This window comes from Melospiza georgiana, chromosome 3 (genome assembly GCF_028018845.1).
Source record: "Melospiza georgiana isolate bMelGeo1 chromosome 3, bMelGeo1.pri, whole genome shotgun sequence".
Lineage (NCBI taxonomy): Eukaryota > Metazoa > Chordata > Aves > Passeriformes > Passerellidae > Melospiza > Melospiza georgiana.
In genome coordinates, this window is record NC_080432.1 from 65,300,646 (window position 1) to 65,320,477 (window position 19,832).

General features: G+C 41.0%; 1 protein-coding gene across 9 annotated transcripts in view; it reads right to left on the reverse strand.

The window, feature by feature from the left end:
• HIVEP2 (HIVEP zinc finger 2) overlaps positions 1 to 19,832 on the reverse strand; it is a 135,654-nt gene that overhangs the window by 49,150 nt on the left and 66,672 nt on the right. For all 9 annotated transcript variants that reach the window (XM_058019453.1, XM_058019446.1, XM_058019444.1 and 6 more), the window contains one exon: positions 1,897 to 1,994. The gene's annotated coding sequence lies outside the window, so the exon portion shown is untranslated. The remainder of the gene's footprint in view (positions 1 to 1,896; positions 1,995 to 19,832) is intronic.

Here is a 19,832-nt window from a genome sequence, read left to right on the forward strand (position 1 = left end):
ACACAAGGTAGTGGTACATATCATCATAGCTACAATAACACTGGTTTGAACTACATGAATTGAGAGCATCTATTCTAAAATTTAATTGTTCCAAACAAAAAGTGAAGTGTGCTATTATTCGGCTGACACATTACCGGGGAGAGTTCTCCTGTACAAGAGCCACAGCAAAAAGGGCCCAATGCACACAAGTGCCTTTAAGTTACATGCTGACAAAACCTGAAAGCTGTATGCTAAAACCCCGTTTCAGAGCATGGCTGCCATACTCTTGTGTGCCAAAGTTCTCCGTTTTCCACTTAAATCCTGCCTGGTGAGTCAGGACATGGCCAGGTTTCCATACTCCAGCAGTGTTCCATTACTCCTCCTTATAAATTTCACACGCTGTTAATGCTTTCCAAACTGGCAACACAGCTCAGGGGTGCATGAGGACAGTTTATTTTCCTGCTGAACTTTAAACAGAAATTCCACAGGACCTCTGGCGGGGGTAACAGCCCTGCTGACAGCCATCAGTTCACACCCTCTCGCCCACCCAACTCTGATCCCAGGCTGCCCACAAACATCTCGGCTGCTCTCAGAGGCTGCAGGGGGGAGAGAGAACAATGCAGATACCCACGACCCCCATTGCAGGGACCCTGAGAGGGATCCATAAGAAGAGATATCCCATATAGCACCATTGTGGACTGCAGAATATTTGGGATCAGTTCCAGGGTTGAGCAAAGGTTGAAGGGATTGCCCTTCTCAATTTAACCCCTTCTTTCACTGAATTCATATATAGAACGAAACATAGGTCCAACACTATAACACTATTTACATAATCCTGAAAAATCTGGTGCGGTTATCTCAAATCTGTATTTGAGAAAAATCTGCGGTTATCTCTATGTTCTGTATTTTCTTTGAACACCTCGTGCTCGTGATATCACATGAGAATCTTCAGGGTCTTCCTTATACACCTAGCTTCTATGGTTGAAGATAAATACTGGATAATTAAAAAAAAAAAAAAAAAGAAACTCAATGAGAGAGATCAAACTTTCCTTAACCTTTCACTCTTTCAAGCTTGCCTTAATAAATTCTAAGGGCTAACAATTCTTTGACCATCAAGGATGTGCGAGAAGATGAGAGCAGCTTCTCAGTGCTTCAGGTCTCCTATAGCAAGAAAAGTAACTTTGTATTACTGCACACAGGCACAGTTTTTGAGACTGTGAATAAGAAAACTGACCATCTTGGGACTACCAACCCTAATAAACATGGTGCTGCAATCAGTAGCTGAAAATTGACTTTTTCTTGACAAGATAAATTGTCTTCTGAACTGATGCCACAGTAAGACCTCTGTTGGGGATCCACTAACTTTAAGCTTGGGTGTTATTGCATACAACAACATTAGCACTTTTATAACTGCAGTTTCTAAATGCCCAAGCGTTCAAGACCCAGAGGGAAAATGAAACCTTGAACAGTACTGTCCATGGTGCACTTGAAATGGCAAGATTGTCAAGCATAAATCACCAACTTATATTTTAGGACAAAGTAAATAAACACCCCCAGACATTTCAGATATAAAAACCTCACCCACCATATCTTCCTGTATTTTTACAAGCACGCTTTTTGGTTTAGTTCAAGAAGTGGAGTCCCTGGATATTTGATATAAGAATTGCATAGGAGAAGGGAAAGTGGAAAACCAAATATGTGGACAAAACAAAGACATCACTTCCAAATTAACAAAAACCTGCCCCAAAACAGAAATGTCTCTAATTTTGGCAAAAGCTGGCTTCAGTTGTAACAAAAGGACACATAATGAGGAGTTAAATGTGGGTGACTTCCACATGAAGCCTTTTCAGAATTAAAAACTGCTCTCAGACCCACTCCCTCAGCTCATGCAAAACCACCCTTCCTTTGCTCTCCTACCTGGCTGCTGCCATCAAAGGTGCACATGAGTAATGGTTCCAGTCAAAGCAATTTGGTTCACTACTCCAGCAAATATGGCTGTTGACTCTCTCTTCCACCTGTTTGGAAAACAAATATTAAAGATTTTTAAAGACTGTGATCAATTCAGCCTGCTGTTTGATTTAATAACCTGACTTTATGGTGTTGGCTACATCAATACATGTAAGAACTTCAGAGATTGTTACAGTCCTTCTTGCTGCCTTCAGAGCAATGTGGCACCAGCAATCAGTAGCTCTCCTGTGGTTTCCAACTTGCTGTGGGCTAGAATACACATCAACTAATGCATGTCAAAGTGAAAACAATAGACATAGACATACAAGGCCAGTAGGTGCATACAATGACGTATTTCAAACATGATATATACAAAAAGCAGGGTAAGCACAAACCATGAATTGTCTTTTAGGCCTTGTCATTCCAAGTGTTCTGCCTAATTTCTGTCCAATTTTGAAAACATCATGCCCAAATCCTAACTTAAGAGCACATAATTTTTAATTAAATGCAAATACATTCCTGTTATTGAACCAGAGCAATGTGATTATCTTTCATCCTGCTTCTTTCCTATTTAGCACTTTAAAAGTGAGACCACCTATAGGAATTCCCTTTTCCATATGATGCTAGTTTGTTTTAGAAAGTAAGTTATTAGCATACAGTGTGAAAAACAGTCATAATCCTTACATTTCTCCTTACATGTGATGGCACTCTGGGAAAGACCACAAAGAAAGCACTTTCTGCACACAAAAGACCTGCTGTAGGCACGTGTGCAGGAGTGTGTGTGCATCCAAGGCACAGAGCACCAGGAGATATGTTCATTAATGTGTCAGACACGTTAGACAGCCACAGGCTGCTTTGCTTACACCTTGCAGGGAGTGGGTTATTGAATACCCCTAACTGGGGCAGACACACAAGGCACCGGGAACTGGAGGCTCAGATCTCATTTGTACACAGCAGAGCTGACTGAAATGCCCACCTTGTTAATACTCAGGCAACAAACCTTCAGTGAGCTTGTATTCAGTGAACTACATACTCCAACAGGCCTGGCTGTTCTGACTTTGCAAAGACTGGTGTGAAAGACAACTACAGCATGCATTTTGCTCAGGGCACTTTCTTTCAGGCTTCCCCGCATCCCTGAATACCCACATGTGAGATCCCAAGCAATGTGACAGGTAGGAAACAAGTGTGAGCATCCCAGGGGAATGTGCTCCTGCACAGGTCAGCACTCCAGGGTCCCAGCTAGAAGTGCAGCTCATGTCACCCCTTCTCCTGCTCTTTTGCCCTGGCTGTGGCACTGGGCTCTGGCTGGCTACCATCTCAGGTGATCAGGCCACCACAGCAGAAGGTACATGCTCCTCAAGGCCTTACACGTCATGGTAGAGGAGCATGTCAGAGGACTTGGACAGGAAAATCTCAAACTTAGCCCACCTAACTTGCAGATTTGTGCCTGTGGCCTGACCACACCATACCCTGAAGCCAAAGCAAACTTCCCTCTGCTTCCAGCAGGGAACCTGTGCTCTGGGGTGTGGGCAATACATGGTGCTTCCACTGCTAGCAGAGCACAGATGTGAGCCAGTGCAAACAGGGTGCCAAAAGCTGAAAGGTAAAACAGGGCTGGAACTGGCTGGCAATAAATGGACATGCTCATGCTGGTTTTCCCTGCAATGTTTGCTACCAGCAACAAAAACAAATAGTAAATGATAATGTGTTATTGACCAGCAATATCAACAGCAGTCTATACAGGCATCTGAGTGCATAAAATAACACATGCTCTGGCTGCAGCCCCTGGCACTTTATCACACCAATCTACAGCTTTCTAGGAAATTATCTGGATGTGAAGCCAGGAGCCACTTTTGAACCTTTGAACAGACAGGGCCTAATATGGTTTTAATCGGTTGGTGAAACCTTGGCACGTCTCTACTCAAGGGCTAAACTCTGTACTTAGCATGGCCAGCATTTCAATCACTACTTTTACAATTGACCTGAAAAATGTCCCAGGCAAAAAAGCAAAGTAAAGCAATAAAGAAGTCATGAGTCCTTATTCTCCCATCCTTCAGTAGGATCAAGGAGTGATCTGGATTGTAGCCTCTTCCCCCTGGTGTGGCATGGATACCTTCCAGCCCTAAAGCAGATTTCTTTGTACTTTCACAGGCTGAAGTGGTTTTAGTGCTGCTGGCTACACTTGCACAGTTATTTCTAATTAATATGCATCATGAACTTGTTTATCCTATCTGCAACCTAAAGACAAGGGTTTTTATACTCATTTATACTCAATCCTCTCTATGGCATCCTGGCAGAAGCAGAGGAGAATTTCAAGAAAAGCGAATAAAGCCATAAGTGAAAGATGTCATTTATAGAACAAATTCACACTTCTTCTCCAGCTTCATGGAGAGGGTTTAAATTGAAATCCATGAGGAACGCTATATTCCATTTTGCCCTAACTTATTTTAGCTCAAAACTGAGCTAAAATAAGTTAGGGCAAAATGGAATATGTCCAATGTCTTCCCTCTTGCTGTGGTAACCTCACTGTCTTCAACATGGTTCCTCAAATACTCCAGCATCTGATCTGTTAAATTCAGGCTGGATCAGTTTCTGAGTATTTAAGAAACTTAATAATTGCTTACAAGGACACAAAATATTCTTCAAACCAAGACCTAGTTAGGGACAGCAGGTTTTCATCCTGGCAGTACTAGTGCATCTCCTTGCTACCTTAGCACCTCATAGCAGCACTGGTTCTAGCAAAGGGGAGGTAGTCTGAAGGAACAGCCAATCTGCAGAGTCTCTAACAAGCCCAGATAACTCATGTGTCCTCAAACAGGATTTTGCTGCCTAATTAAAGCTCAAGAGTTTTTGTTTGGATAGCAAAACAGGAACTTTTCTTTTTATCACCATATTAGTAAAAAATTGAGCGATCCTTTGTTCCTTTGCTGCAGAAAAAAAACAAGCATGCCTCCAATGCCTGCCCACCAAAGACAGAGAGCAATGCAGCCACCACTGCTGAGCATTTTCTAGTGTTTGTAAGTTGCTAGGTCTCTTCTTACAACTAACAAATTGTTGGGCAAAAGGAAATTATTTCTAGTTGCATCAGAGGAGGTTTAGATTGGATATTAGGAAAAAACTTCTTTGCAGAAAGAGTTGTCAAGCCTTGGAACAGGCTGCCCAGGGCAGTGGTTGAGTCACCATCCCTGGAGGTATTTAAAAGACATGCAGATGTGGCATTTGGGGATGAAGCTTACTCATGGTTTTGGCAGTGCTGGGTTAACAGCTGGACTTCCAACCTAAATGATTCTGTGATTCTATTTGGTCACACCTGGTCATGACTCTCCTAATCTCTTCTGCAGTTGTTTGGCAGCTATTGGGACTATGAATAGACAAGCTCATCAAAAGGGAAATGAGAGTATGAAAATCACAGCATGTCTCACTGTTTGGAAGAGCTTTTTCAAACACTCTGGGAATAGCCTTTTACACAGGACCTGGAAACACAGGCAGAGGTGCTCTGATAATGACTTACACCATCTGCTTTTGAAAGACTCCTAGCAGCCTTGACAACCCCTGTAACTATTTTCTAGTCATAAAACTACACCTTCAGTGGTGACACAAAAATGTAACAGAGACATCAGCATCATCTGATCATAATAATTAAGTAATGTCATGGATCAACAGCAAGATCTTTGTTTTATATCACTTTTTAAATATTTGTTAAACTGCCACTGTAGGGTCAGTTGAGGGTAGGGGGTTGACTGGGACATTCCTGTGCACCTTCCAAAGCAAAAAAAACGTCAGAAATCTCCTGTGTATTTTAATCAGAAACTAAAATTTTTGGAAAGCAACTGGATAATATTTTACTGCTAATTATTCAAAGATTCTGAATTAGTACAGTAAACAGGTGAAATTGCTTCAAGAGTACAAAGGGCTAATAAAGCCATGCCCATGTTACTCCTTAACTGGCTTGCAGCAGATAGCATTCCAGCATAGTCTGTAACTAACCATGGTTTGGGAATTTACCTAAAGCCTCATTTTGACTAGGTCTGTAAGGTACCATTAAGCTGCAGCCAGGTTCTAGGATTATACAGAATAATTTGTACTAAAGAAGAGTTAAGCAATATGGGTAGAAAAATGTGCACACTTCTGCAGTGCATTGACCATCAACTTGAATTCATGGCGGGTAACACAAAACAGGGGGGGCTATATGCAAATCTCTCACTCGGAGCCATCTTGCATGAGCTCTCTCTTTACAGATGTTTTCTTACTTAATGCAATTAATTGACCACAAAAACTTCTCTAATATGTATAGAGTGTGAAGCCAGTCAGAGTGGATTTTCAAATATTTTAATTTTTTAATTTTCTCATTTTTTTCTTTTTGCTCCTTTTTTCCTTTCCAAACTCAGAAGGTTCATAGAACTCTGTGAATTATCATCTGTTATAGGAGAAATAAGTCTAAAATTTGTTTGATTGCAGCTATGATACATTAAGTTCCAGGCATCAATCTCAATCACAGCACTTTTTCTCCAAATGGGCAATATTTTACAGTTATCGCTCTCTAAACAAAACACAATTTATTATACACACAATTTGATAGCTATGGCAGCTAGAAGCAAAAAAGTCTTCTGAAGAAGAGAAGGAAGGTAAAAGCAATGTCATACTTTAAATTGACTTCATATCATCAATGCCAGAAGACAATCATCTGTGAAATGATGTTCATGCCTTGATCAAATGCAATCATACCATATGCAATTGAATTTGGAAAAAGTGGAAGAAAATTATTCCCATTAGTTTACTGGTGTTCTTAATATGTTCACACAAATCATCTTTGAATAGATGAATTAAAATACTTAAAGCAACCCTACCCTTGCCCTCTTAATTCCAGGTCATTCTGGCAGTTCCCGATACTGCACAAATATGTTTGCCTACAACCAGTTAGATAAAATTAATGGATCAAATCTTGAACTACTTCCAAACTAAGAGGTATAGAATTCATTTTTTGAATCAAATGTTGCTATGCTGTAAACATTTTTGTCTTCATTATTAAAATGGCAAGAGATTTGAAGCCTGCTTTATCTTTCGATATATATATGCTTCTTTTGTTTTCCACAATTTTCTCAATAGGACTGTGATAGCCCATTTAAATCTTTTTTATAGACAGCTTTTCTTCATTTTGGTATCCTGCTAATACCATGTTGCAGATCTCAATGCAAAGAGCACAAAGAAATATTTGAAATATTTCAGTTTGTTCAAATTTGTACATGTATAAATTTATGTGCATATATAAGTGTTTATCTACATAAATATATGTATATATCCATATGTACATATATGTACATATTATATAAATAAAAATAGACATATTTACTAATGCATGTGTGTCAGTGGAGCTGGTTCTATTGTTGCTCAGGTTCTGCAATTCAAACGAAATTTAACTAAAAGGAACATCTATGAACTTTGTTTACTTTACACATAGGAAATTCACTTTATTAAAACCAAGAACCTAATTACTTCTTGGAGCCACCCTATGTTATCTCCTTTATCTTCAGACCCCAATCTGCACAGGAGCTTATTTAGCTGCTGCCACTGAAACTATGATTTTGGGTTACTTTTTTTCACTTCAGCCAGGAGCTAAATTAGCAAGAGCACATCCCCCTAAGTACAGGTCTATAACCTCACTGAAAATAACGGTTTGGATGCTGCCAGCTGAGACCTGCACCCTCACTAACCAGGTCTGATGCTTTTAGACAATGGTCAAGCTGACAATTGACACAGTGTCCTCAAACACACATTGCTTAACCCATTTGCCTAGCCTGTTGCTGCCAAGAGGGCTGTTTGTGCGGGCAGCTGGCAGGAAGATGGGAGTACATCTGGCGATCCTCCGAGAGTAGGCAGGGAAAACGAAAACATCAGATCTCAGCCAAGCCCAAGATAGGATTCTAGGTAAAGCTCATGCTCTCAGGGATCCAAACATGCTCTTTGGCACAACAGACTTTGGCAAAATCATCACGAGGAACCTCCCACACTGAGTGGCCTTGGCTTCCATTCTCTCTTTGAATGACTACCCTGCTACGACACCCATGCATTGGGGAAAACCAATGCAGCAAGGTGCACGGTGAAGAAACTGAGGCAGAGGTACTAAGCAGACATTAAGGCCACTAAGCAGGTAGGCTACAATATGGCAAGTATCCCATTAGACCATGCCAATCACCGAGCTGTCAAAACTATCTCCATCTCCATGGAAAGGCCATGGCAGCATCGAGCCCATGGCAGAGTAACAGCCATAGGGCTGAACAATCTCAGCAGCAGGTGAAAGCTAACTCGTTCCCAAGAAACTGACAATAGGGTCAGCCGTGCAGGATAACAGTGGGATTTCTGTAAGCAACAGAATTTTGTCAGCAGGGAAAATAATCTAAGGACTTAGGGTCTGTTTACAGAGTTTTGGTTGTTGTCTGCAAAATCTAAGCTAAGGCTCCCTATAAAATAAAACTAAAAGCTCAATGAGTCTGATGTTAGTTAAAAGTATAGACTTCACTCAAGGCACTCTGAATTTAGCCCAGATAAGCTGAGATCAGTCTCGGACAGTTGCAGAGACAGCTTGTAAAGCACAGGATTACACAATTGTTGTTTCAGGTTGGCAGCCCCAGTGTAACACCATCACTGGCAACTGACTATTTGTCTTGAAAATCTGATGGTTTGGGCCACCAAACCATCTCTGAACACACACTTTCATAGCACTTCTGCTGGACATCATGTGACCTCTCTACAAGGAAACGACCTCACTATCCCTTGTAATTGCCACATCTAGAGAGGGACTGTTTCAAGGGTCCTCTCTCCCAGCCCCTCCACTCTGGTCCTCCAGGTCTTAAGACTACCAAGAGAGACAGCAGTGAAGACTCTGGTGCTCCTCAGTGAGGCAAGATCCCTCTGCACTGATGTCACTCTGCTCAGTAATTTGTCATGAGCGTGGGCTCTCTCCATACATGGCAGGCTGGAGGAGGAATGACCTCAAACTCCGCTTCTAATCCAGGGGGCGTTGCCAAAGCACAGTGTTTGAGTTTGATGCATGAAGCGCAGAGATATTTTCAGCTACTGAATCACACTTTTGGCTCCACAGCTAACTTGAACTTCTCCTCAATTTTGTTTGCAATTTTTCACATTTTGCAATCACCACTGACTCTCAGAAAAAGAAAAATAGGTGGTGCTTTAAAGAAAAATAAAACCTGCATAATCATAAAGGTGAAGATTTTTTAAAAATATCCATTTTATTTGAGTAACTTCTATTTTATTCTCTTACATGTGTGGAGGAGTGGAGTTAAACAGATTACTAATAGATTATGGTGCATCACTAATGTCTGGCTTCTTTATTTCACGTTCTAAATATATGCTATTAAAGGCTGCCAGTGAATGTTTTCTAATGATTTTTGTGTCAACAAAAGAATGAAAGAGTCTGAAAAACAAGGCAGTGCAACAGCAGTTAGCTTGGACACAGCTACACAAGAGCTTTTAGATGAATTCCTATAGCTGCTCAAAAATATTTTGCTATACTTGCCCCATGAAACCATATTCACTTGATTACAATTCACAACCACAATTTGAAACTGGCAGTAATGGAAAAACAAAATATCATTTTACAATACAAAGGGCATAATTCTTAATTGACTTATCCTGCCCGTTACAACTGCATCCCTCTCTGTCCCTGTGGCCTGAGCCTACTACTCTCACTAATTTGGGAGAAGAGCTCCAGCAGAGAAATTATGCAACCTCATTCACAGCTAAGCAAGTCATTTAAGCAAGTCACTTAATTCCATCTCTAATCAGTAAAGTCAATTCAGCAAAGCAAAGCATGTGCTCAAGTCAAAAGTGAATAGGTAGTGTGCATCTTTTTGCATGTTGGTTTTTCACAGAGTGAGGGTTTTCCACAAAATTTCCCTTGATTTACCTTTGGAGCTCATTAGGCTGGAAGAAGGTAGAATTCAGCTGTTAATCAACTGTCACTCATGCATGTAAATACTAATCTTTTTAACTCATCCATAAATCAGTTAAGCAAAAACAAATTTTAAAAAGGCCATGGGACATATCCTTGGAGTGGACATAGATATACATATGTATACATATGGAATACAGGGACCACAGAGGCAGGAGTCAACACAAAAAAAGTGAGGTAAGAAGCTACCATAGGAAATTGTGTACATACATTGCTGATGAGCCTCACTCAGCCTTTACACACAGTGAACTGGGAAATTATCTGCTGGAAAAATAGTGAAAAATAATGGGCATTTTGACTCTTCATTTACATTTTCCTCACGTGGCGACAAGGAAAGAGCGGGGATAATAAGCACACTACTTTGATAGTAGTGTGAGGAATGTGGGTCTTCCCTTGATGGACTGAAGTAACAGGGCAGCCTCTAACACCATCTGAAATCTATTATTTTCCTTCAAATTTCTTTCAGTCTTCGCAAGCATCATTAATCTAACAGAGATGACTTCCAGTCAAGCACAGATCCCCAGGAGCATTCCTTGACTGCAGACAAGTGGGAAAGGAAAAGCCTGTTGCAAAGAGCAGGGCTGGAGCCAGTCATGGGGAATTTATGCCCAGCAGCAGGCTGCACCATTTGCCTGCCTCTGCCCTTCTCCCCAGATGAAGGAGCCTTATCTGCCTTTGCAGATACCAAAATCAATTACAAATACCACAGGGCTGCCCTAAACTATGCTCTGCTGCCTGAGGCTGCTTTCTGCCAAGCTCCCAAGCAAGTCCCCATAGAAAAAGGCTGTGGGGAATGTGGGGAAGGGAGCACTGAGGGCCAGGCTCTACCTGTTCTTCCACTCCTCCAGCTGCTGTCAAAGCACTGACTTGTTCTGTGTTTGAGATTGCAATCTGTCCCTGCCCCAAAGGTGCTGCCAACTGTACAAATGTTTTCAGAAATTAACTCCAGAAAAATACACATTATGCAAACATCATCTCTCTTCCCAGATGACACAACATGGAGCACCAAGCACGAACAAAAATGGACCAAAGAAAGCACAGAGGCATTGTGGAAAAAAGCTCATTTAGTGAAGGGCTTCTCTGCCCTCTTTACAGCCATTGGGACAGTAATGCTGAACTGGCTGGTTGGCCACAAAAACTGGATAAATTGAGAAAACAGAAGAGACAATTGAAAGCAAGGGGACAAACAGCAAAAATAAGTGAGACGAGATGGAAAGCAGAAATGCAAAGTTTAAACTGCATCTGTAATTCTGAAGGTAACAGTCACATTTAAGAGTAGTTCAGTTTGCTTTCCAGTTTTGGAGAGGAAAAGAGTTTTCTTATAAAAAACCCCAGCTTGTCAGCTGAACTGCTGTGGGTTTTCCCCAGGTATTTTGTGGGACAGGAAAATTATTTTTCTCCAAGCCTAGGAATGCAGAAACACTTCTAAGAAAGGGCAAAATTCTGACAACCCTCTGGTGTTGTGCTAGGGCTGTTGGGATGGGAGAGGAAGGTCACATCAATAAAATCTATAGCCGCAAGTGAAAGAGCTGTGTTTTAGTTGCTGCTGGCCAGGGGTCAGTCCCTGGCACTGTTCAGAGCTCTCCCATGGTAGCACTACTTCCTCAGTCTTTCTCCTTTACTAGCATGACTCTTACAATTAGGCAGGAAAAGGGTAGTTATTGTTGTAGCAATGTTTTTGTAGGTTTATTTGGCAGCTTTTCTAGCAGGATTTTAGTACAGTTTTGATAACATGCAAGTATGGGAAAGAAGGATTTCCACATTGGCCAAAGAAACACTTGTGGCAAGACTACCTATTTTTAACATGGTTTATTCCTAGCACTATTTCAGACACAGTATTTTCTCTCCCATCTGTTGACACAGTTGTTTTGTTCTTCTGAAGACATAGTTGTCTGTCTCTTGGAGAAAAAAACGAACACCAACACCATGAATAGTTGCAGAAAAAAACATGAGACCAAAACCCAATCAAACAGTGATCTGGTCAAAAGGTAACACTGGCAAAGCTTTATGACTGCAATGTACAGCAATTCTTCAGATGCCTCTTAAAATTTACATCAGGTATTTCAAATGTGACTGCAAATCTTTAAAATTCAGGTCTGGTATACTCAACAACAAAGATGGTTTATTGATCTAAGGGGTCTGACTGCAGAGCTGCTGTTGGAGCAATGTACCAGTCTGTTCATGAGGAGTGCAGACACAGAGTAAGGTGCAAACACTTTCTTTAATAACGGAAAGAAAATGTAATGAGAACACCAAGGGGAAAAACATAAACCCCAAAGGCTGATAAAAATTAAACTGGCAAAACAGGATGAAACATTAAGCAATCCTTCTAACACTTGGGTTCCCAGGCTGTTCTCTCTGATTTTTCATGATAATTTTTTTGCCTCACTGGAGTTCACGGTCATGATCTAGTAGGCAATCTGAAAACCTTATCTCCTCTCAAAGGCATTTCAGGCAGCTTGAGAGCTGGTAGGTGGGAGCAAATAAAACTGAAGCATGGCTAAGGTAGGACCTCTGCAGATCACTAAAGCACCTCTGTTCTTGTAGAACAGCCTATTTGCTGGAAAAGCTGCAATATGAAAACCTGATATATTAAAGGTCAAGACTACAATACAGAGGAGACTCATCTGTATTGTGTTTTAATTTCTTTTTATGCTGAGAAGTGCCTAGGGTTCTGAAGAGGTGACAGAAAGATAAATCATGCATGACAAACTGGAACAGAAGACAAGGCTGTATCCAGAATAGGATAGCTCTGCTGGTGCAGCTGTCCAAGCACACTGTACTGACAGTGTTCCCAGCACAGCCTTCCTTCGTACCAGCAAAGTTATGTTATTTGCTGGCACAGCTTTTTCCTGAGGTCCATCTTCCCTCATCCAACACACTAAAAGTGTTTCAGTAAAAGTAAAGGTTTGTTCTAAGTGTATCCACAGTGAGAAGAGCTTTTGTGTGTGTTAGAGATCAAGTCAAGGATCATGCCTCTTTATACCTTTGGCCAAGACAGCAGAGACAGCAAAAATCTGTAAAACAGGCATGTTCTTCATTTGACTGCAGTAAGAAGTCCTTTGTAAAGGCTTCAATACTGGCTTCTGCCCCCATTGGAAATCTTACCTTCTCATGCACTTCTGCAGAAATGCAGAGATAAAATGTCTCACCACATGTGCTCTTGTCAGAAAGGTTATGGTATTTCCACAAGCAAAAGAAGTTTCCAGCACTCCCATGACTGACTCCAGCTCCTGCTCCACCCCCATTCTGCAGAAGGCTCACCCACCTGGCCCTGTCCCCATCAGTGTGGCTGAACCTGGGCGAAGTACTCTTCCCCAGAGCCACAGGAAGGGAGAAGCAGACAGTGGGCCTGGTGCTGCTGCCTGCTGCAGTCACAGCCTTCTCCCAGGATGGAGAAGAGAGGACCATGATGTGCAGAGACATGGGGGAAAATTATGCCAAACTAAGTGCCTGATACTATATGGGCAGTTTAAGAAAACAACTGGTTTAAGATGTATTTTAAAAATAATTTTATTAGTAAGCTTCCAGGAGCCATGTGAAAAGTTGTGCTATATGGTATGACCTACTGGTCACAATCATTTAAGTGATTTAAGATTTTAAGACTTGTCTGTGATTTTCATAAGTGACTTTAACAGAAAGCAGAAATGAGGACCAGCAAAGGATCAGGCAGCATACCCATACATGGTTTTCAGCCTGTTAAAAGATCTTACCTGCCTTTGGTTTGACAATGTCTACAGCTGCAGCCATTGGCCACTCAGTATGATCTAATTTTTTTCTAAAACATACAAAACTTCCTATTTCTGGAAGGCTGGACTTACTCCAGGCTACTATGGTTTCCATAGACAGGAAGCTTGAAGGTCTGGGATTAAAACAGCAGGAGGTTGAAAAGAAAATTGAGGACCTGGAAATAACAACTGATAGTCCTGACGCAATCATCACTGAGAACACTGCAGCTCTGAAAAATGTAATCAACAGCCTGGAGAATAATCTCAGATAAAAGGCTAGGTTTTGGAGGCCAGTGGAAAGCTCCTGCAAGGATAGTTATAAGGCAGGTTCTGGTATCCTTTTCCATAAGGGTTTCAAGACTTTTTCCTCAGCGTCATGTAGGAAAATGTGATACAAAAGCTCATAGCTATCCAAGCCATCCTGGCATATCTCATTTAAAGGAAAATGTTGCTGGCTAAGAGCTATGACAGCATGTCTTGCTCTAGCTATGGAAGCCGAAGGTCCTTCTGTCCCTACTTGTTCCATGCTGGCTGAAGGCTCACATTTCTACCTCATTCACTGTGAGCCCTCACTGACCTTCAACCAAAGCCAACCCAGATGGCTTTGCCTGGAGTAAGAAGCAGAGCACTTCCACAGCTCTTCTGACAAGTAGTCTCCAGCCTGTAAGCAATGATGATCCATGGGCAGAGGGTCATCTTTAAGCTGTGCAGTCCCTTGCAATTCCTGTCCACTGTCTGAGATCTGAAGCATAGATGAAGAGTTATGGAAAAGGCAAGATGGAAAGTTTAACTTGCTGCATCACTAAAGTAACAGCTGAAGAAATAAGCTTACCAGACACGCTACTGAACTTAAAGCCCCAAATAAAAATTATCTATGATGTGCTACTTGACAGAAGACTCATTTCTTCAGGGCAGACACACAGGTTTTAGCCTGAATTTTCAAAGCTCATAAATGTTGTTGTAGACAAAGTACCCCTCTTGAATATCTTGAATATAATTTTGTGATAGTCAAGACAAGAAAGACTTCAAATAGTGTACTAAACTCATCCCTCTCTAAATTGCCTATTTTACTATGCCCAGAAAACTGATCAAAAAGCAATATATTTTAAGAAAAAATTACCGACCTTTGGAACACAAATGATAATGTAGGTGAGCAGAGCCTCCACTAAATTTGATGCCAGCTCAAACAGATACTATAGCACTAAATGGCAGAAAGAGACTGGCTGACTTAAAGAGACTGGCAGGGATTAGCTAAACCTGATTTCTGAGGATGTTTCATATTAACATATGGTATCTTCAAGGCCTGGTTGCCCCAGGAAACAGAGAAATGGAAAAACAGGTTTTTAGGCTACCTTTGCTTTCATTGCTGCATTCAGCTGAGCTTTGGGGCAGCTGCAAGCAAAGACTAAGGAGTATAGGGTGGCAATTTCACCAAGACTCATACCCTTAAACCCTCAAGGTTTGATTTTATGTAAGGGCTCCAGCTCAAAAATTAGTAAAACCAGAAAAATGGTGAGAGGCCACTCTGACTGTAGAAGCTCCAACCAAGGAAAAACTGCCCCAGGAAAGGAGACAAGAAAAATCCACAGGACTCAAAAAGTGCTTTTGGATAACAGAACCAACACATAAGGCCCAAAAAATTGTTTCTACCAGGAAAATATAATGTTACTACTAAGAAACATAAATCAAGCTAAAGGCTTCTCACAAGGAATAAAAGACACAACAAACCATAGTGATCACTCAGAAATTCAGATACAGTGAATGGTTAAGAGAAGTGATAAGGTAGGGAAAAAGGACAAAACAGATCCCTACTGAATTTTACATCTCCAAAGAATTATTCAAATTCCCACTCAAGCATTTCTAAAAATTAATAACATAATTTTTGATTCAAGCAGTTATAACAGATATATAAAAATTTAGTCAATTATGTCTCAAACCATTATTGCACTGTTCTAAAGCATTTGTGACCACCATAAATTCCTTACACTCCTTACTGCTTCTTGATAGAAGAGCAAGCACTCAAAGAAAAGAAGCTATTTTTTTCTGTCAGGACTACTTCATGGGAGACAAGCAGAATAACAAGATCCCAGGAAGAGGCTCCAGGCAGAGCCTGATGAACTTTGCATGACCTTAGGACACTGCTCACCTCTTCTCTAAGGATTGCTAACTAATACACCAATCCTACAGCAGTTTCAAATGTGATTAAAAGAGGATAAGTAAATGGAGTCAGAATTAACTGTGCTGGGGCTACTTCATTTCTTTCATTCTGACAAGTCAAAGAAATTCTTAACTTGAATGGCAGATGTAGGTTTTGGCACCTATGTTCCAATGCTTTTCATACCATTTCATAACAGCTAGTCCTGGCAATGAGCAATGAAGTCCTCAGTGGGTTTGCAGATCATCACAGCAACATGATTGGAAAACTTGATCCAAATATCGTAAAAGTCAGTGGAACCTGGATTGAGACCAAAGAGAAATGCTCTTCCGTGCCAGGTGTGATTAACTATACATCATGTTGCTCCTGTGGGTGAAAGTCAATCTTTACCCATGCACCAATTTTAATTAACACCAGAGCCTGCTTTTGAGAACAATGAAGTGTCATGAAAGAAAACATAACCTGGCACAGAGGAACTGTGTCTTCAATTAAAAATTCCACTGACAACAGTAACTGCTGGGAAAGGCTATCACACCATTACTTAAGGGTGTGCACATACGTATGAACACACAGAGCTTACTGATCTGTAAGTCGTCAAAACCCTTCCCTGGAAACTTGCACCACGACAGACATTTGTAGCAGGACAGATGTAGCTCATGTGGTCATGGGGACACAGAGTGCATCTCACCTCTCGTGTGAGATTATTCTCTAAAATGCTACACATTTCCTATCTTTAAAATATGGAGAAATTCCTGTGAAAAAAAAGTATAATTCTAAGGAAAAAACCCAAATGTTTTAAGTATAGCCTAAATATTTATAAGATTTTATTTTTAATACCAATTTCCAGAGATTATTCACAAACACAAACACACTGTATTATGCATTGTAATACATAATTTATGCAATAATTATTTGGCATTTTATATCTGCAATAAATGCAAAGTAATATTGGTCATATTTTTATCTTACATGCAGAGGGCTTTTTTGCCAATAGGGCTGTAACAATTCACAAACCAACCAGAAGAACAAGTCAGTCTGACAAGAGTTGAATCAGAAGAGAACAAAAATCACAGAAACATTTAGGATGGAAGCCGCCTCTAAAGCCACCCAGGGTCATCCTAGGCCACCTATAATAGTCACTTACCTAGTCTGGCTGTCACTGACCCCACACCTTCCCGTGGCAGTTTGCTCCACTGGCCTAAATGTTGTACAGTAGTAACCCCTTTGCAGTATTGAACAGTCTAGAGCAAAGTACTCCCTGCTGTAGTTTAACCACAGTATTTCACCCCAATTTCTCTTCAGCAACATATGAAAAGATCTTGCCTTTTCATTCCAGCCCTTGCAGATACATATGTGCACCCAAAGCTCTCACTTAGGCTCTCTCCAGGCCCAATGTACCTAGATTTGTTCTCTCAAGCACACTTTCAGCTTGACTTTGGGTTTTCCATCTTCCTGAAGAGTCCTGTGAACTCAAGTTGCCTTTTGGATCTTTGATTTTGTGAAGAAGATTTTAAATATTTGCACCAAGTCTACCTAGGAATTTAATTTATGAGGCTTGAAGTTAAAAATATGTCATTGCACAACTCCCTGCTTTCTAGTGGCATTTGTTCTTTCAAATTTAATATTGTTCTCCCAAGAGATACCTCAAGAAAATCCCACATACAAGATCAATACTGATATTAATTAAATAGCTGGAATTTAATACTGCTCTTCTTCAGCATGTGCCCTGTAATTCCAGAGAACTTCCACCCAAACACCAACCAAGAGTGTTATCTCCCTCCATAAGCTTATGCCACCCCCATTAGGGATTGCTCAGAATGAAGCCACATCAGCACCAAGATTACCTGAACATTTGCACAGAACATCTGGAGGCTGCTGAGGCCATACTAAATTCCAGCAGCAGGAACTTAAAAGCTACTTCTGCTATTCCTGGTCTGCAATCATGGCCCATATACTTTGATTTTTAAGTACCACCCCTCACCTCTTACATGTGACACACCTGTGCTCCCAGCACAGAGGAGGTCCAGGAGCACAGGAGAAGCTGGTGACCTCCTCGTGCTCACAGAGGGTCTTTGGCTGAGCTGCCTGGAGTCACACACTGTGCGTGCAAGGCACATGCCACCAGACATCCACTGTCCCACCTCTGCCAGTGCCCAGCACAGATCCCTCTGAGTGATGTCTGAGCATCCCAAAAACACAGACTGGGGTGGTCAAGCTCTCCATCTGTGATAGAACACCTGTGCTGCTTTTGATACCTGAGAAAATGCAATTTCCACAACTGTGGATTTAAAAATCAGCATTCATTTTGCATATCATTGTATCATATATCTGGGACTTTAAATCAATTATCTGCCTGTAGCATAAAACAAGTCCATTTTCCCAATGAAAATACATGCCTGAAGTCAGCACTTGACATGAAGACACATGAAGAGAGGACTTATTTTCCTCTGTTTAGAGGAAATTGGCAGAGTGCATCTGAATGGCTCTGCTCCACTGTTACTTCAAAGGGCTGCAATATAAGACTCATCCAGCTTGTTTTCAGAATCAACACGTGGAAGGTTTGGGTTTCCTAGTTTTTCACTGTTTCAACAAAGAGAGGACACCAGTGCTGGGACTGCCTTTGCCTAGTGCCAGCATGAGAAGCTGAAAACAGGTTACAATAGCATGGCACGAGCAATTTCTATATTAAAGAGAGAGATATAAACTCTGATACAAACAGACAAGCATTATGTTTTCCAACATGCAGCTCAGAAGACAGGCTTATTGACCATAAAATGAATTATATAACCCAACTTGTATTATGTCATCTGAGACCTTGGTTAGGCCACTATCTTTGATATATATATATATATATATATATATATGATATATATCATATATATAATTATTTCCCCCAGAAAACTGTCAAGTTACATTCCTTATGTAACACTGCTGCAGTGCTAACCTGAAGCATAATGACTGTGCTCATTATAGGGTTATTATGAGTTCTGAGATGAAGAGGTGTCAATAATTTAATTTTCTCCATATAAGGTAAAACACTGCCTGTTGAAAAGGGAATCCCAATTATATCTGTTTGAAACATTAATTCCAGTAATAAACAGGTTAAGAGCAGTAACCACAGGTCCCCTCTGGCAAGACATGCACGCCTGTAACTCAGGGGGTGTGCAGGGCAAGGAGAAGGGATGCTGCAACCTCAGCTGCTGGACCTGGCCTCAGTGTACAATCCTCTTCAGCCTTGTACTGAAGAAGATGGTTCACAATCCTGCAGTGCTTATGGCCAAACAGACTCAAAGTTTTTTTGTATAAAATATATAATACCTATACAAAGTAAATCTTCTGATAATTCAGTCTGGCCCTTTTTTTGGTCATTTTTGCTGTCAGTTCAGTTCAGCCGATTAAAGACTGTGAAAAGAAATGGTCTTCAGTGGGGATTTATATTCCAATCACATAATCTCAAATTTCTTTCAGAAAAAGAGCTATTGACCTGGTTCTTCAGTTTTCAGGTAAGTGAGGTCCAACTTTCAGATGCTGCCCTTATGTTGTGATTAGGTTTGGCCAACGACTTCCTATTTAATATACTGCAAGATAAACTGATACTGTGCACTTGGGTTCCAAATATGTTAAATCAATTTGATAATGACAGACCAAGTAGGTAAGTCTCTACCTGTCCATTTGTACAGTAGTGGGTGTTTTGGTCATCTTTTCTTTTAAAGACCTGTGATTTAAAGGTCTTTTAAAGGCCTTTTGTTAAAACCACCTTTTGTTGCTACAAGTTCTTGCAGTAAAAAAGCATAGGTGTTCCTTTTCAAGGATTCCACTGTATCCCTTACCATCAATATCCAATTAAGTTGCAAAGCATACTCTGGATTCTGTCAGACCCCTTACTGGGGCTTGCCCTGGTTTGTTCCTGATGTTTGCCTGCACTGGTATTCCCAAGAACCAGCTGGGCTGTGTTGAGTGCAGGCCGATGGATCAGCAGGAGATCATGGACCGCTGCAGTGCTCACAGCAGCTGCCTCTGCCTGCTCAGCCTCTCTCTGCCCTAAAGCCTGCAG